This window comes from Protopterus annectens, chromosome 5.part0 (genome assembly GCF_019279795.1).
Source record: "Protopterus annectens isolate FY-2018-M chromosome 5.part0, PAN1.0, whole genome shotgun sequence".
Lineage (NCBI taxonomy): Eukaryota > Metazoa > Chordata > Ceratodontiformes > Protopteridae > Protopterus > Protopterus annectens.
The window spans coordinates 1,404,240,872-1,404,255,171 of record NC_056735.1 but is presented as its reverse complement, the minus strand read 5'-3'; the positions used below and the strand labels follow the sequence as shown (position 1 = coordinate 1,404,255,171).

At 40.2% G+C, this 14,300-nt stretch overlaps 1 protein-coding gene across 2 annotated transcripts in view; it reads left to right on the top strand.

The window, feature by feature from the left end:
• GRTP1 (growth hormone regulated TBC protein 1) overlaps positions 1 to 14,300 on the top strand; it is a 1,073,346-nt gene that overhangs the window by 496,940 nt on the left and 562,106 nt on the right. The gene's annotated exons all lie outside the window — the stretch shown is intronic.

The following is a 14,300-nucleotide window of genomic DNA, read 5'->3' as shown; positions in this document are numbered from 1 at the left end:
TCCAAGCCTGATTGCATGTAACTGCATGCACACAAGGTATTGCATTATCAAAATCATTCCCTCTCAGGACATCTGAAGGGATATCCTCAAACACACCTACTTGCTGGCTTCCTTTTCCATCCTGCCAGTCAAGGTGAACTGTAGCCAAAGGTATTTGGAATGGGGTCCGTCCTAAAGCCCATGTGCAGTACTGGGCATTCCTTTCCTGTGCAGTGATGCTCTGCTTGCTAGATATAGATCTCCTTTTTTTCCCCCGACTCATCTGCAGTATTGGATTCCCTGTCTGCCAACCAGATTCTCATGTCCTCGGGCAAAATGCTAAGGGCATGTTCCCTCAGCAAAAGGTCTGCCAGCCCTTCAAAAGTGGTAACCTGACACCCACTCACCCACCTATGAAAATAAGTGCTTAACTCAGCAATATATTCACACACACTTTCATTTGCCTTGCATCTGTGCTCACTAAACTTTTTTCTATAGGCCTCGGGTGTTAACTTAAAACACTCTAGTAAACATGTCTTTACTTGGTTATAGTATAGACCGTCAATATCAGACGATTTAAAAACCACAGTTAAGTCCTCTCCTCTCTCTGTTGTGGGTTCTGCTCTCAAGTGGCTCACCACTCCATCAAGTGCAGTTATTATACTGCTGATGCTTTTTCCAGAGCTGCTGCCTTTGGCCAGTTATGAAACATTATTCTTGGCTTCATCTGCAGTCATTACCTGAGGATGTTAAGTTGCTGGATGTTCCTTTAGATAATAAAACTCTCTGGACCTGCTGCTATGTTTAAACCTCTTCAAGAAAAAGGTAAAGATTTGTGGGACCTTAAAATATTTTTGTGCCTCCCATCCCCAAGTTCCAGAGAAACTATCCTACTAGGTCTGCTTTTGTTCACAGGCAGCCTTGACAGGCGAATAAAGGCAGGAAGGCTGGTGGGCGAGCTCTCCTGCTAAGTCTTCTTAGGCTCCTCTGGCCCAGAAACCTCCTTTTTCTGAAAAGCCGGTTTCTATTTGACATTTTGTCCCATCTACCCTAGGCCTGGTTCCCTTTCTGTACAGCTCTGCCTCTGTCTTCTAAACTGGCAACTCATCACATTCTTGGGTTTTGTCCATCATACGTCAGGGTTACTTCAAGGTGTAAAAGTATCTCCCTCCTTTTTCAGGGATTCCTCAATCTGCTTGAGAGCAACTTTTTCATTTTTCAGAGGTTCTTGGGTCCCTGGTAGGCCAGGGAGCTATTTAATCTTGTCGCTCTTTCCCAAGTAGGAAAGGGATTTTACTCCAGAATGTTCCTGGTTCCATGAAAGGAGGGCAGTTGGAGATTTGTTCTGGCTCTCTCCTTGCTCAATCCCTTTATTAACGTTCATTCTTTTCAAATGCTTTCTCTTCAAACTCTGTTTCTGCCCTAGGCTTTAATGGTGTCCTTGGATTTGAAGGATGCTTACCTTCACATTACTATTCACCACCTCTTCAGGAAGTTTTTACATTTCTCTGTTTCTTCCTCTCATTTTCAGTTTTTTGCTTTGCCCTTTGGCCTCTCTACTGCCCCAAGGGTTTTCACAAAAATGTCTAGCTCCTGCGATTGCCTTTTTCAGGCTCCAAGGCATTTAGATTTTTCCTTATTTAGATGACCCGTTGATTCAGGCACCTTCTACCGATTGCCTGTAACAGACTCTATAGAGTTCACTATATCTCTCATTCAAAGTCTGGGGTTCACTATAAAGTTCCAAAGGTCTGTCCTGACTCCTTCTCAGGATCAAGTGCATCTGGGCAGCAGGATTCATTCAGTACTAGTGTTGGCCTTTCTTCTACCTTCAAAGGTTTTGTCCTTGACAGCTTTCTTTCAGTCTCTTCTTTCTCTGCCAGCCAATCCAGCCAGGGAGTTTCTTTAGGTCTTAAGATTCATGGCCTTTTCTATTGCAATGCTCCCTCTTGCCAAACTGCATATGTGGAAGCTCCAGTGGTACACAAAGTCAGTTTGGCTTCAGAATCGCCACTCTCTGGATTTCAGAGTGCCTCTTTTGTCTTGTCTAAAGTGGAAATTCGAGTGGTGGGTTTACCAACTTACCCTCAACCCATTCCTGCCCTTTCAGCCTCCAGTTCTTTCTCAAAAACTGTTCACCAATGTTTCAGACATGGGGTGGGGGGTGTATTTCTTCAGAGCACAATCTAGTGGAAAACTCTTTGAGCAGGTCCAAAACACAAACTCACGAATGGATGCGTCACATAGAAGTGTTTCTGGACATAGTCCATTGGTGGGTATTCCTCAGGTAGATCTTTTTGCCTCCCCTTTGAACAGGCAGCTTCCTCTTTTCTGTTCCAGAGTGCCAGGCCACCTGGCATGGAAGACGGATATCCTTTCTTTTCCTTGGAAGGGGATGTTTCTCTATTCTTTCCTTCCTCTACTTCCAAGAGTCCTACAGAAGATTCAGCTGAACTCCCCAGAAATCTTGCTAGTGACTCCCTTTTGGCCAAGACAGCATTGGTTCCCCCTCTTAATGCATCTGGCCAGAGGCAATCACCACAAGTTACCTCACTGGTTTGACCTCCTCATACAGGACAAGGGGTCACTTATCCATCCTCACTTGTCCAGCCTTCAACTGACACTGTGAGTGATAGTTTTTTCAACAAACATCTTTATTAAATTTTCACACATGACATAGGCAAGCTTACATTTATACAAATGAAAAACAAATAACATGACACCACTTTAGTTGCAAACAGTATACATCACAGACACCATTGAAACAACTGTAGTTGCAAACATTATACTTCACTTACTGTATAATCGGTCCAGTCATTGTCAGTTAAGCATTATATGGCTTATTCAAATTCTGGCTCATAAACCTCGTTCTTGCTCTGCATATATTGTTCCCACAATTCCCATTTTTCTATGTAGTTTGCTCCCTCCCCTTTTCTAAAGATCCCAATTCCAGTTGTTTTATCTCTCTTACTATATTCAGTACTTCTCGTAAAGTTGGTCTAGACTTTAAATTTCCCTTTTCTAGTAATTGCTTTTTTGGTAGTCACCATAGTTAGACTCAGCAAGGCTTTACTGTGTCTAGGCAATTCCTACTCTATATCATTAACTCAAAAAAATCATCTCCCAAGTAAATCCAATCTGCTCACCCAGCATCTCCGACAGAGCGGTTTGCAGGGAATCCCTAAAGTCTGCCAGCTCATTAAAAAAATATGTTCCCAGCCACCTGTTACTTGCCCGTCACACCTCCAACTGAGTGAGAGGTTTTGGGTCCCTTTTAGGCACCTCTTTTCTGAGGATATGCTCAGGCTTTTACAGGAGGCAAGAAAACCCACAACCAGAAAGTATTATATTGTCCAAATGGAAAGAATTTTCTGTTTTGTGCCATGCTCATTGCCAGACCCTTTTTCAGTGGTAGTTCCTCTGGTTCCCTCCTATTTGGATGAGTTGCCCCAATCTGGCTTGGCCTATTTTTCATTGAAGGTCATTTGTTAGCTATTTCTGCCTGTCTGTCCTTGAATCCTCCTTTGGCTTCTTGTTTTGAGGTCATACAGTTTCTTAAAGGAGTCCTGCATCTTGGGGCCCTCAGGAAGCCTAGTCCTTCTCCTTGGGACCTTTAATTTTGTTTTGGAAAAATTGACTCAGGCTCCTTTTGAGCCTACATTTGCAGCTTCTCTGCAACATTTTACCTGGAAGACTGTCTTGCTGCTGTCTGTTATATCTGCTCGAAGGGTTTCTGAGCTTCTGTTATGGCCGTTCCTCCTTTTTTTGAGTTTTCACAGACACAGTGTGTCTCTTTGTACCAATCCTTCTTTTATACCCAGGGTGGTTAATAAGGTATCCTCAAATCAGGCAGTACAACTCCCTTCCTTTTTTCCTTCTCATCAGTCTACTACTGCGAGAGTGCTGCATACACTGAATTCGCACAGAGAGCTCATGTATTAATTGGATAAAGCTAAGACCATTCATAAGTCTGACCAGCTTTTTGTTTCTTTTCATCCCAGGACTTTCTTGTTTAGCTTTTCCCAAGCAAACCATCTCTTCCCGGATATCTAAGGCCATTTCCTTTTGTTATTCTTTTCATGGCAAGTGGGCGGCCACGGTGGTGCAGTGGTTAGCATTGCTGACTCACAGCAAGAGGTTCTCCGGTTCGATCCTTGGCTGGGGTGCCTTCTGTGTGGAGTCTGCATGTCCTCCCTGTGGTCGCGTGGGTTTCCTCCGGGTTCTCCGGTTTCCTCCCACATCCCAAGGACATGCTGTAGGTGGATTGGACACTCTAAATTGGCCCTAGGTGCGAGTGTGTGCGTGTGTGTGTCTTCTGTGGAAGGTTGGTTGCCGGGCTGGCAACTCGACACAGTAAAACTCCACTGCCAATCATGAGCGGACAGGTGATCTGTTGTGGCGACCCCTAACCGGGAAAGCCAAAAGAAGAATTCTTTTCATGGCAAGTGTCTGTCTACTTAGTTTAGAGCTCATTCCACTAGGGCTGTTGCCTCTTCTGGTGCTTTCTTCAAGGGTTTGGACATCAGTTCCATCCTTGAAGCTGCTACTTGGTCCTCAGTTTACCAAGCATTATAAATTGGTTATTGTTTCTAGGGCCAGAGCAGGTTTGGCACAGACCATTCCACATGAGTTTGTTGAGTGCTCTTTCCATCCTTCCACCTCCCAATCCTTTTCTTATGCTTTTATACTCTCCCTACTGTGAAGAGTACTGTAGCAGTGATGTAGCAGGACATAGTAATGTTGTGTAAAATCTTACCTAACAGTAGATAACCTTCTCTTCACTGTTGCAGTATTCAGTCCCTCCCTCCAACCCCACCCCCATTTTTGAGTTGGTTACCCTCATGGCCGAGAGTCCCCCTTTTTCCATGTGCATTTCTTCCCTTTGGATGAGTGTAACCTCCTTTTGTCCCCTGGAGACTGTTCTCTACTAGGACAATTCAGTTCTAGGTAATTGCATCCATACATTACCTTTATGCCCTATGACCTGTGTTGGGAGCATATATATGACATATGGCGCATACAAAATCAAAAGGCTTTGGTATGCTGGCTAGATGTTGGTCTATCCTTGGCAGGAGATCCCTGAGGTGGAGAATACTGCAACAGTGAAGAGAGGGACATGTGTTGTTATGGTAAGATTTCACACAACTGTACTTTCACTATATATATATATATATATATATATATATATATATATATATATATATATATATATATATATATATATATATATATATGGGTCTACTTCAGTTGACCTAACTTTCATTTGACTGAGACCAAATCACCTAAACATCACTTCGCCTAAAACTCATTTCACTGACAATGAGTACTGGCAGTGTGTAGAGCACTGTAAGGCAAGTAAAAGGTACATGTCCTTTTCCCCACTGTAGTGCAACCCTGGAGTTAGAATATATAATTAGGGGGGATGTGGGGGGTGTAACCCCCACCTACTTTGATTTTATAATCTCTGGTTTACTTTTATATTGTTCAGTAAAACCAAACTATGTGGGGGGGGGGGCGCTATGCTCCCCCCCGACTATATATTCTAACTCCAGGTCCGAACTACAGTGGGGAAAAGGACATATACCTTTTACTTGCCTTACAGTGCTCTACACACTGCCAGTACTCATTGTACTTGAAATGAGTTTTAGGTGAAGTGAAATTTAGGTGATTTGGGGTCAATCAAAGAATGTCAGGCAAATGAAGTTAGGTCATCTGAAGTAGATCCATATATATGTATGTGTGTGTGTGTGTGTGTGTGTGTGTGTGTGTATATATATATATATATATATATATATATATATATATATATATATATATGGAGCATCTTAAAGTTTAATCTGATTTAGATGATCTTGTAATGTTAATGTACCCCCCCATCACAACAAGAAAGCAGGAAGCTGAAGAAGCTGATTGATTTTCCTTGGAGATCTGCGGAGTTTCCCAGAAGTAATCAAACTAAGCTGGGGGTACTGGGGATCTAGTGGCCCCAGAAGCCAAGGGGTTTTAGTTTCTTGTACATTTTAGAATTTCTTTCCATCCTTTTGTTTCAGGCGTGCTGTATTCTGAGTCACTAAACTACAGGTGAATATTTCAACAAGCAAAAATTAAATATTACAGTGATACAGAAAACAAAAACTTACTAGCACCAGTATACAATGCACACAAGCATTGCCGCTGTACATTAGTAAAATGCCACTTTTATGTATATGTCTGAAACTAACACAGAAACCAGCTAGACTCCGGGAAAGTGAAATCAGCTAGAAACGTCCATGTTAGTTCTGTGAGGCTAGAATTGTCTGCATTTAACACAGGCAGGGATTACACTGAAGAAACTCTCCATCCTCCTCTGGATGTGACATCGTTATAAGGACAGCAACAGTTGTCATTGGAGCCATTTATAAGTCAGAATATCATTAATTATTGATTATTTTGTACAAGCATTTTTTGTTAGAGAATTTATAATACATCTCTGGCAGTAGTTACAAGTTTCTCAGGAAGACCCCACTATATTTCAGAACCACAGACTTTGCAAAATGTTTTATCCCACTTAGCAGCAGGAAAGTATATCATACTGTTTGCAAATGAATGTACTGAGAGCAAAGATGAAAGTGGTGTGGATGGATTCTGATGTCATTACTAGCGTGTGGACTCTGCATGCAGCCTTAATTTAAATGATTATTTTTGATAGCATTTTCAGAATATTCACATATTTTCTAGCTTGAGAATATTACAATCATTTCAATATATTTTACCCCACATGAAATTATTTTAGTATCTCAAGAATTTCACATCATTCACTATTAAATGCCTGGCTTACTCCTGTGCTAATATAATCTTTCCTATATCTTGTAAGAATTCACAATATTCACTTAGACTGGCAGTTCTGTCTCTTCCAGTACCCCTGAGTTGTTTTACCATACATTCCTAAATGCACTCTGTTGTAATTTCCTGACCTTATTCATTCTCTTCTGTTATCTTCATTCTCTCTTCCCTTCATTTAGTCCAGGCGTTTAGGCTTTGTAGTGATATACTGTCAAATCCCTCCCCATCCATTTTCATAGCGTCTTCCTCCAGGCAGCTCTCAGTATTGTCCATTTGGGCACTCCCATATTAGACTACACATTCCTGTCTCTTCCTATGTACTTTCAGCATTCTGTTCTCCATCCAGTATGGAGCTTGTTAAGTGTTAGGAAATCCCTATCTACCACTGTACTGTACTGTACTTTACATTCTCCATTAATTTTTTCTTTGTCTCATAAGCAGCACACACATGCAGATAAACACACACAGACAAAAAAATGCATCAGTGCCATTCCAGCTTCCGCTTGCTTTTATCTGAAGTCCATTTCTCTTCCCTCTCATGCATAGTAAATAAGATACAAGTCTTCACTAATTTCACAGTGCATATAAAATATGAATTAATGAAAAGGAAAGTTATTTCTTCTTGCATCCAGTATTCATGTATCTTCACCTGCCACTCACTCCTTTTAGTAGAAGCTTTGTGTTGTTAAAAGCCCAGTTTGTTTTGCTGTTTTACAGTTTTCCTATGTGTAGTTAGACTGAAAGCTAAACTGAAATCGGTATTTTCTGGAATTGTAGTGATTGTTAATGTTGCTTCATGCCTAAAGGCCTAACTTGCATGCTGTGCCACACATCAGAACATTCCATGTTGATTTCAGAGAAAAGTTGTGCTGCCTAAGCAAAGGATGATAAAAAAATGCATAAATACCTTCATTTTTTATCTCTTTTGCTAAAACACCCTGAAGACGGTGTTACAGCACCTATGTTGGGAACCACTAGTCTGACACGAGACTAATCAAAAGTCAGAATTTTTGCATGTTGTGTTATATCCAAGAATAGCATTTGTTCCGAGTACATGGAGGTTTATGGAACTGGCAATTTGGTGTGAATTTATAGTATCTTTTCTTCATGTGAAACTCCATGTGTTTAGTGTCAGTTTTCATATGTAGTGATCATTGTACTCTTCACTGTTGCAGTCCTCACTTGTGGAATACTCTTCCAGCAGGAGGCCTGAACGGTCATCCCGACTTCAGAGTTGTATATTCTCTCAGTAGCTTTGGCTGACTATCAAGCATAAAGATGTCTCTGTCCTCTTCAGGTCTTTATTTGATGCAGCCTTAGTGTGATTTCCTGAACCCTTAGCATGACCAGTCCATTGGTTGGCTTGCTTCCAAAAGAAAGAGAAGTAAACTGAAGAGGAATTGTTTTCAGTCTTTTTGTAACTATTTTTTTCTAATGTCGGACAGTGATTCTTATTTTAGAAATAGCCATTAAGAATAATTGTGTTGATTGTGGGAAGCAAATCTTGTATGAAAATATTTATTAATAGTGCCTTTTCTGCCTCTACAGGAAGCATGACACGGATACATTTCTGCACTGTGCTACTAGGATCACCAAAAAGAGAACAAAATCTTTCTGGGAGTGCACGACTCAAATGAGAGGGTGCACCTGGCTCCACCAATATTGCATTGACCTCTGTGAGCCTTCCACTGAACAGCAACCTTATTAAAAGGTGATTTAAGTGTAAGTGATGGAAAATGGAGGACACTGTTAAACACTTATCGATATCCTTGGGTCTGGCAAAACACTAACTTCCCAATCTACAGCTTTTTTCCATCTGTCTCAGGACTTCAGGAGTTTCTTTAAGTCCAAGCAGTCAGCACTGGAAGTAGTTCATAAAATGTTAGGGATCCCATCTAAAAGAATAAAGGCGGAAACATTATTCATGGAGGATTCTGATGCACTAGACTTACATAGATGAAAAAAAAGAGAGATATAGGAGAGAATGATGAGCAAACCCAAAGAGAAGCCTGGGAGCCATTAGGTCTGAGAGGGAGTAGTCATGACAAAGCCTAGTTGCCTCCACCCATTCTCTAAAATTCTCAACCCCCCCCCCCCCTCACCTCAAAGCCTAGACTTCTCATACCTTCCCAGAGGGCTGACAAAAAGTGGGAAAAGAATAAGTCAAAAACAGTGTGCCCTAAAAACCCCCAAGCAGAGATACAAGTTGCAATTCTCAAGGAGGCCAAAACTAGAGGATATCCTATCAGTCACAAAAAAATCAAGTGAACATGATTCCTCTGTTTTTAAGAAAACTCTTGGAGTAAGGCACCATAGAGAGAGAGAGAAAGAATGCAAGATTTTACTCGGGTCTCTTGTTGGTGCCTTGAAAAGACGGCATATTGAGACCTGTCAAGAGTGAACAAATTCCTGATCAAGACAAAATGTGGAATTTTAACTCTCCAAGGCCTCCTGAATGTTTTGTACCTTCAGGCCTTTCTGGTCACTCTGAACCTGAAGGATGCTTATCTGCTTATCTCCATAGCCAGGATACCACAAAAAGTTCCTAAGATTTGAAATGGGGAGAGGGGAGAGAAAATGTCAAATTCATTTCCTTGTCTGCTGCACTAGAGGTCTTTGCAAAATACCTGGCTCCATTAATAGCCTTTTGCAGGACAAAGGCTATCCACAATTACCCATACCTGGATGATTGCCTGATGACTCCCTAGAGAGGATTCAGAAGGCCTTGAATTTCACACTTTCATGTTTCCAAGAACTAAAGCTCATTGTTAAGCTTGTCAAATCACATTTCATCCCAGCAAAGAGAGTTGGTTTTCTGGGGATGCTGCTGGGCACAAGAGTTACAGAAGGTGTTCCTCCCAGAGGTCAAGGTACTGTCACCAAATATCTTTATGTGGGGTCTCCAAGAGAAGACGGTTATGACATAAAGGTAATTCCTCATAGTCCTGGAATGTGTGGTTAAGGTTACGCATAAGGAAGCTACAATGGCACCTTAGAAAGTTGGTGCCAACATTCAGAGCCCTTAGAAATCCCCATCTCTATTTCTTGGAATAAAGAAGGAGTTCTCATGATTGAAAATACATGTATGCATTAACTTGGTGGTACCCTTCACGCTAGCTCAGCCTTTGTAGATACTGACTGCAGATTCCTTGGTCTTTGTCTGGAGTGCTGTTGCAGGACATCTGTAGGATTAGGGCACATGGGACAAAGCCATAAGATAGAAACACATAAATGTGAAAGAGATGATGAAGTTGCGCCTATCATTAAGAGAATTCAACAGATTAGGGCACAGAAAACTCTACAAATCCTTACAAGACAGCACTACAGTTGTGTGGTGCATCGACAAGCAAGAAAGAACTCACTTCTACATCCTGTGTGGGGCAGCTATGCAGACTGGAAGGTGGTCCAGGAGTCAGCCATAACCATCAAGGAGGCCTGCAATCCTTCTCAAGAGAATGTTCTGGCAGTCTGAGCAAATCAGAGATAGACGCACACAAGTGGATGCTAAACAAAGAAGCATTCCTGGATCGGACAAACAGATGGGGTGTGCCAGAAGTAAACCATTTTTGCTTCCCCAGAAAAGCAGGCAGCTGTGAAAATTTTGTTGCAGAAAATCAAGCATGACAAGCCAAAAGTCATTCTTAAAGTGTCCTTTTGGCCCTGACAACATTGATTATCCTACCTGCTAAGCCTAGCAAGGGAAGAGCCAAAAATGCTGCCTCAGCATGTGGACTTCTTGGTCTTAAGAAGCTGGTCCCTTATGTATCCAGATTTAAGCCACTAACCCAAACCCCAGCCAGGCACATTTGTTTCAGATAATGTGATAAACATTATGAAGGAATCTGGCAAACCTAACGTAAGCAAGTCAATACCTAGCAAAGTGAAACAGATGCTCCCGTTGGTGACTTTAACAGCTTAATAAAAATTACCATTGCTTTCTATAATTGTAATTTCTGTTAAATATAGCAAATCTAGTTATGCAGTTTGGAATATTTTGAAGGAATATGTGTTTCACAGTTCTCAAATTGCAGGCTTCTGTGATTATTGTGGAGTAAATATAAGCAAGAATTTGGAATTCATGCAGCATCTTCAAGCTTGTAAAATGCTTTCAGAGTTTTACAGAGCTAGACTGGAATACATCATCCTGCAGTGGTTAATTGCTTAAACTGTAAGGTGACGTCACCCAAACATACCACAGAGTGTTGTTACTTAGGCTTTTGAGTGTGAAGAGTTGAATTTTGTGTACAGGGTATTTGAAAAATATGCACTGGATATTTCCCAAAATGCAGAAGTAAATAACTGTGTCTGACAGAGTACTTCCTATGTGTTATGGATGTTTCAAACAATTAATCTTTGCATGAGCCACACAGAAGTCATTTGGGAACGTACCTCACAGTTGTACAGATTTTTTGCAGAATGTCCAGATTTTTGTTTCATATTTTCTGTCCGTTTTTCATAAAATTTTGGTTTTCTGGCAAATTAGTGGCAAATAATTTAAGACTGAAGTTAGAAAATAATGACAGACATTTGTGTATGACTTCATAACCTTCTAATGCAAAACCTGTTATTCTATCAACTTTCTAAGTTTATAAGAGCGGTATTTAGAAAAAGTCCGTATTTTTGGGCCTTTGTCCCACTTTTATTTTATTTATGGCTTTATCCTGATTTCTTGCTCTAAGAGGTTGAGGGGTATGTTCAGAGAGGAAGATTGTTTGACTTGTGATGTTATTTAGATGGCTATGAGAAAATCTGGTAATGAAATTGTTGAAGTAGTTAATAGTCCTCGTATGGTTTTATGGTATGATGTTGGCTGTGATGTTTGGACTCATTGTTTTACATTTGTCTACCATTGGGTTTCAACTACATATGTTGTCTGTTTGTGTTTAAAATTTCTTCTATGTCCATTGTTATACTTTCTTTTGCAATATTTTTGCTATTTAAACCTTTTATAATATTCCTAGTTGTAATGTTTTTGAATTGTAATGGCTTTACCTTCATTTTTTATTGTTATTTGTATGGAGCTTTTCTCCTGGGCCTCCACTGAAAACGGGCCATTCCTGGCTCAGTTGGACTTTCCTGGTAAACAAATGTAAAATAAAATAAGTAAATAAAATAACATGTATATCTGAAGTGCAAGTCTGAATATACTAGTGGAATGTCCTTGGTCAAAAGAATATATTATTTTTCTGACCTGCTGAATGTTGCTAATATTAAAGTTTAGCAAATGTAATAGGAGTGCGAGTCCTATTTTTAGAGTGAGAATGAAACAGTCTCAGAAGTACTCGTTTCTTCTGTGTTTGCTCTGATCAGTCCACCCTGAGCATATTAGTCTATGGATTGCTCATAGTATTCTAGTCGCACGGTCACTTTATGCTTGCTGCAGTATTCCAGCCAAAAGATAAAAGTTTTCTGTGTAAACAACAAAGTTTATATACTCACTGTATGGTTTGAGTGAAAGAAACAGTCTGAAGTTATCTCAGGACTACATAATTCTTTTAACATGAATATCCTGACCCTTAGATTTTAGTTAGGCAATGGTATGCCTGTACCTATAGGGAGCTCTATATGGGCAGCCTGTGAGTACTTGTTATGTATAAGTCTCTATCATAACCATAAAATTCTTTGGGGCATTGACAAATATCAGCGATATTTTGCTAAATTTTGGGTAAGTGTGGCTAGGCTTAAAATGGCTCTTGGGTCATTATCCTAGTAACCACATACAAGTCCATGAGTTGTTGCCTGATGGAACATCAGATATGTGTTTGGAAGTTCTTTCATTAATATAATAATTTATAATTAAATGTTTAATTTGGTAGTTTGCATGATTTTAACTCAGTGTTAGTACTACTTTGCAGGAACAGCTCAATCTGTGTCCAGACCACAGGAATCTGTGGTAGAGGTAGAAATGATGCGTTAGTGACTGGTTATTAGTAAGGGATGGCAGGATGTTTTTTTATGGTTTGATCTTAGTCAAAGCACTTCCGTGATAGTGTGTCAGTTCAGTTCACTGTCAGGATCTAAAGAATGCAGTATTTTTGTAACTTCATTACCGGATCCATGAAAGATTTTAAATCTCAGATTATATTGCAGTAATCCTTGGGTTATGGTTGGGCCATGTGTTTTTGCATAAACATTCTGCGTGAGAAACTGATCATGCTTAATCAGCCATTAGGGAAGCTTGACTTTGGCTTTTTAAATTCAGATGTGATACAGGCATTAAAAAAGGGTTGAGCTGGTGGCCTAATGGTTAAGGTGTTTGCCTTACAAACACAAGGTGCAGGCTTTGAGGCTCACAAGGGATAATTGGCTAGGCTTAAAAAAAAAAATGGCCCGCAAGGGCAGTTAGTTTAGTACTAACCTATGAATAAACTAGGGTTTCAAATTTAGTTAAGGAGCAAATTATGTTTAAAAGAAGCTTTATCAAAGGTACCTGCGGTAGCAAATTTCTTAGATTTTCTTAACATTTGGTTTAGAGCATACCTGTCAATTTCTTAGCACAAGAATACTTGTTAGGCATGTATTTGTCTCAAAAATGGCATCTGGGCATGTGTTGAGCAGGTTGCTAAAACAAATGTTGGCTCCGTAGCATAAAATAAGCAAATAAAATGATAATGTGGAATGTGCCTTGGAAAAGGCAGTTGATCAAGATGTGCTAATGCCAACACAAAATAAATGGACAAAATCGCTTCCGTCAAAACAGCTGAGAAGTAAAATCCTGTCATTCTTTCACAGTACTCCCACCCTCTGAAAGGGGCCTTGTGATGGAGTCTGAAAATCAGTTGTGTGGAGTTTTTATTGCCAAGGAATTGCAAGAAATGTTTTCCAAGAAATTGGCAGCAACAGCAGGTAGATTGAATCTAATGGATGACCAAGGTGAAATTCCCCAAGTGTCAATTACCCGAAGCCCAAGAAATCACTGTGTGAATTCTAAGTTTGCTCTGCAGTAATTCCTTTGTTTTGGAAGATTTCTCCATTGTTCAAGTTTGTGCAGCTGTGGAGTTGGTTTATATAAGTTCAAGGGTGTGTGCTTGGAGTTTTATTTTTTGCCTCTTTTGATTTTTGGGCTTTAGTGTTCAGTGTTTTGGTTTATCAGCATTCTGAAATTTGGGGTACCATAGTAGAACCTTTCCTTAGCATTACAATGCTGGTGGCACTCCCTGTGTGTGGTACAGTGAGAATTTCAGTTGATAACTATTCTGTGTTACCATGCTGAAGAGACGTATCTGTCATATTACATCAACTTAAAAATGACAATGTAGATAGTGATGTCATGATTTACTATCACAATCTTGAGGCCCACTATCTTGAGAAATTATAATCCTGAGACCATATTATTAAAAAAAAAAATGCAGAAGACCAAAATATCAAACTCCTGTTAATACTCATTCCTAGGCTCATAATCCGTAGAGGACCCCTGGTGGGACTTGTTCCTAGGTTCACAGGGGGATTCAGTGTTTGATATTTTTAGACATTGTGGTCTTCAGTGTTTTGGTCTTTCC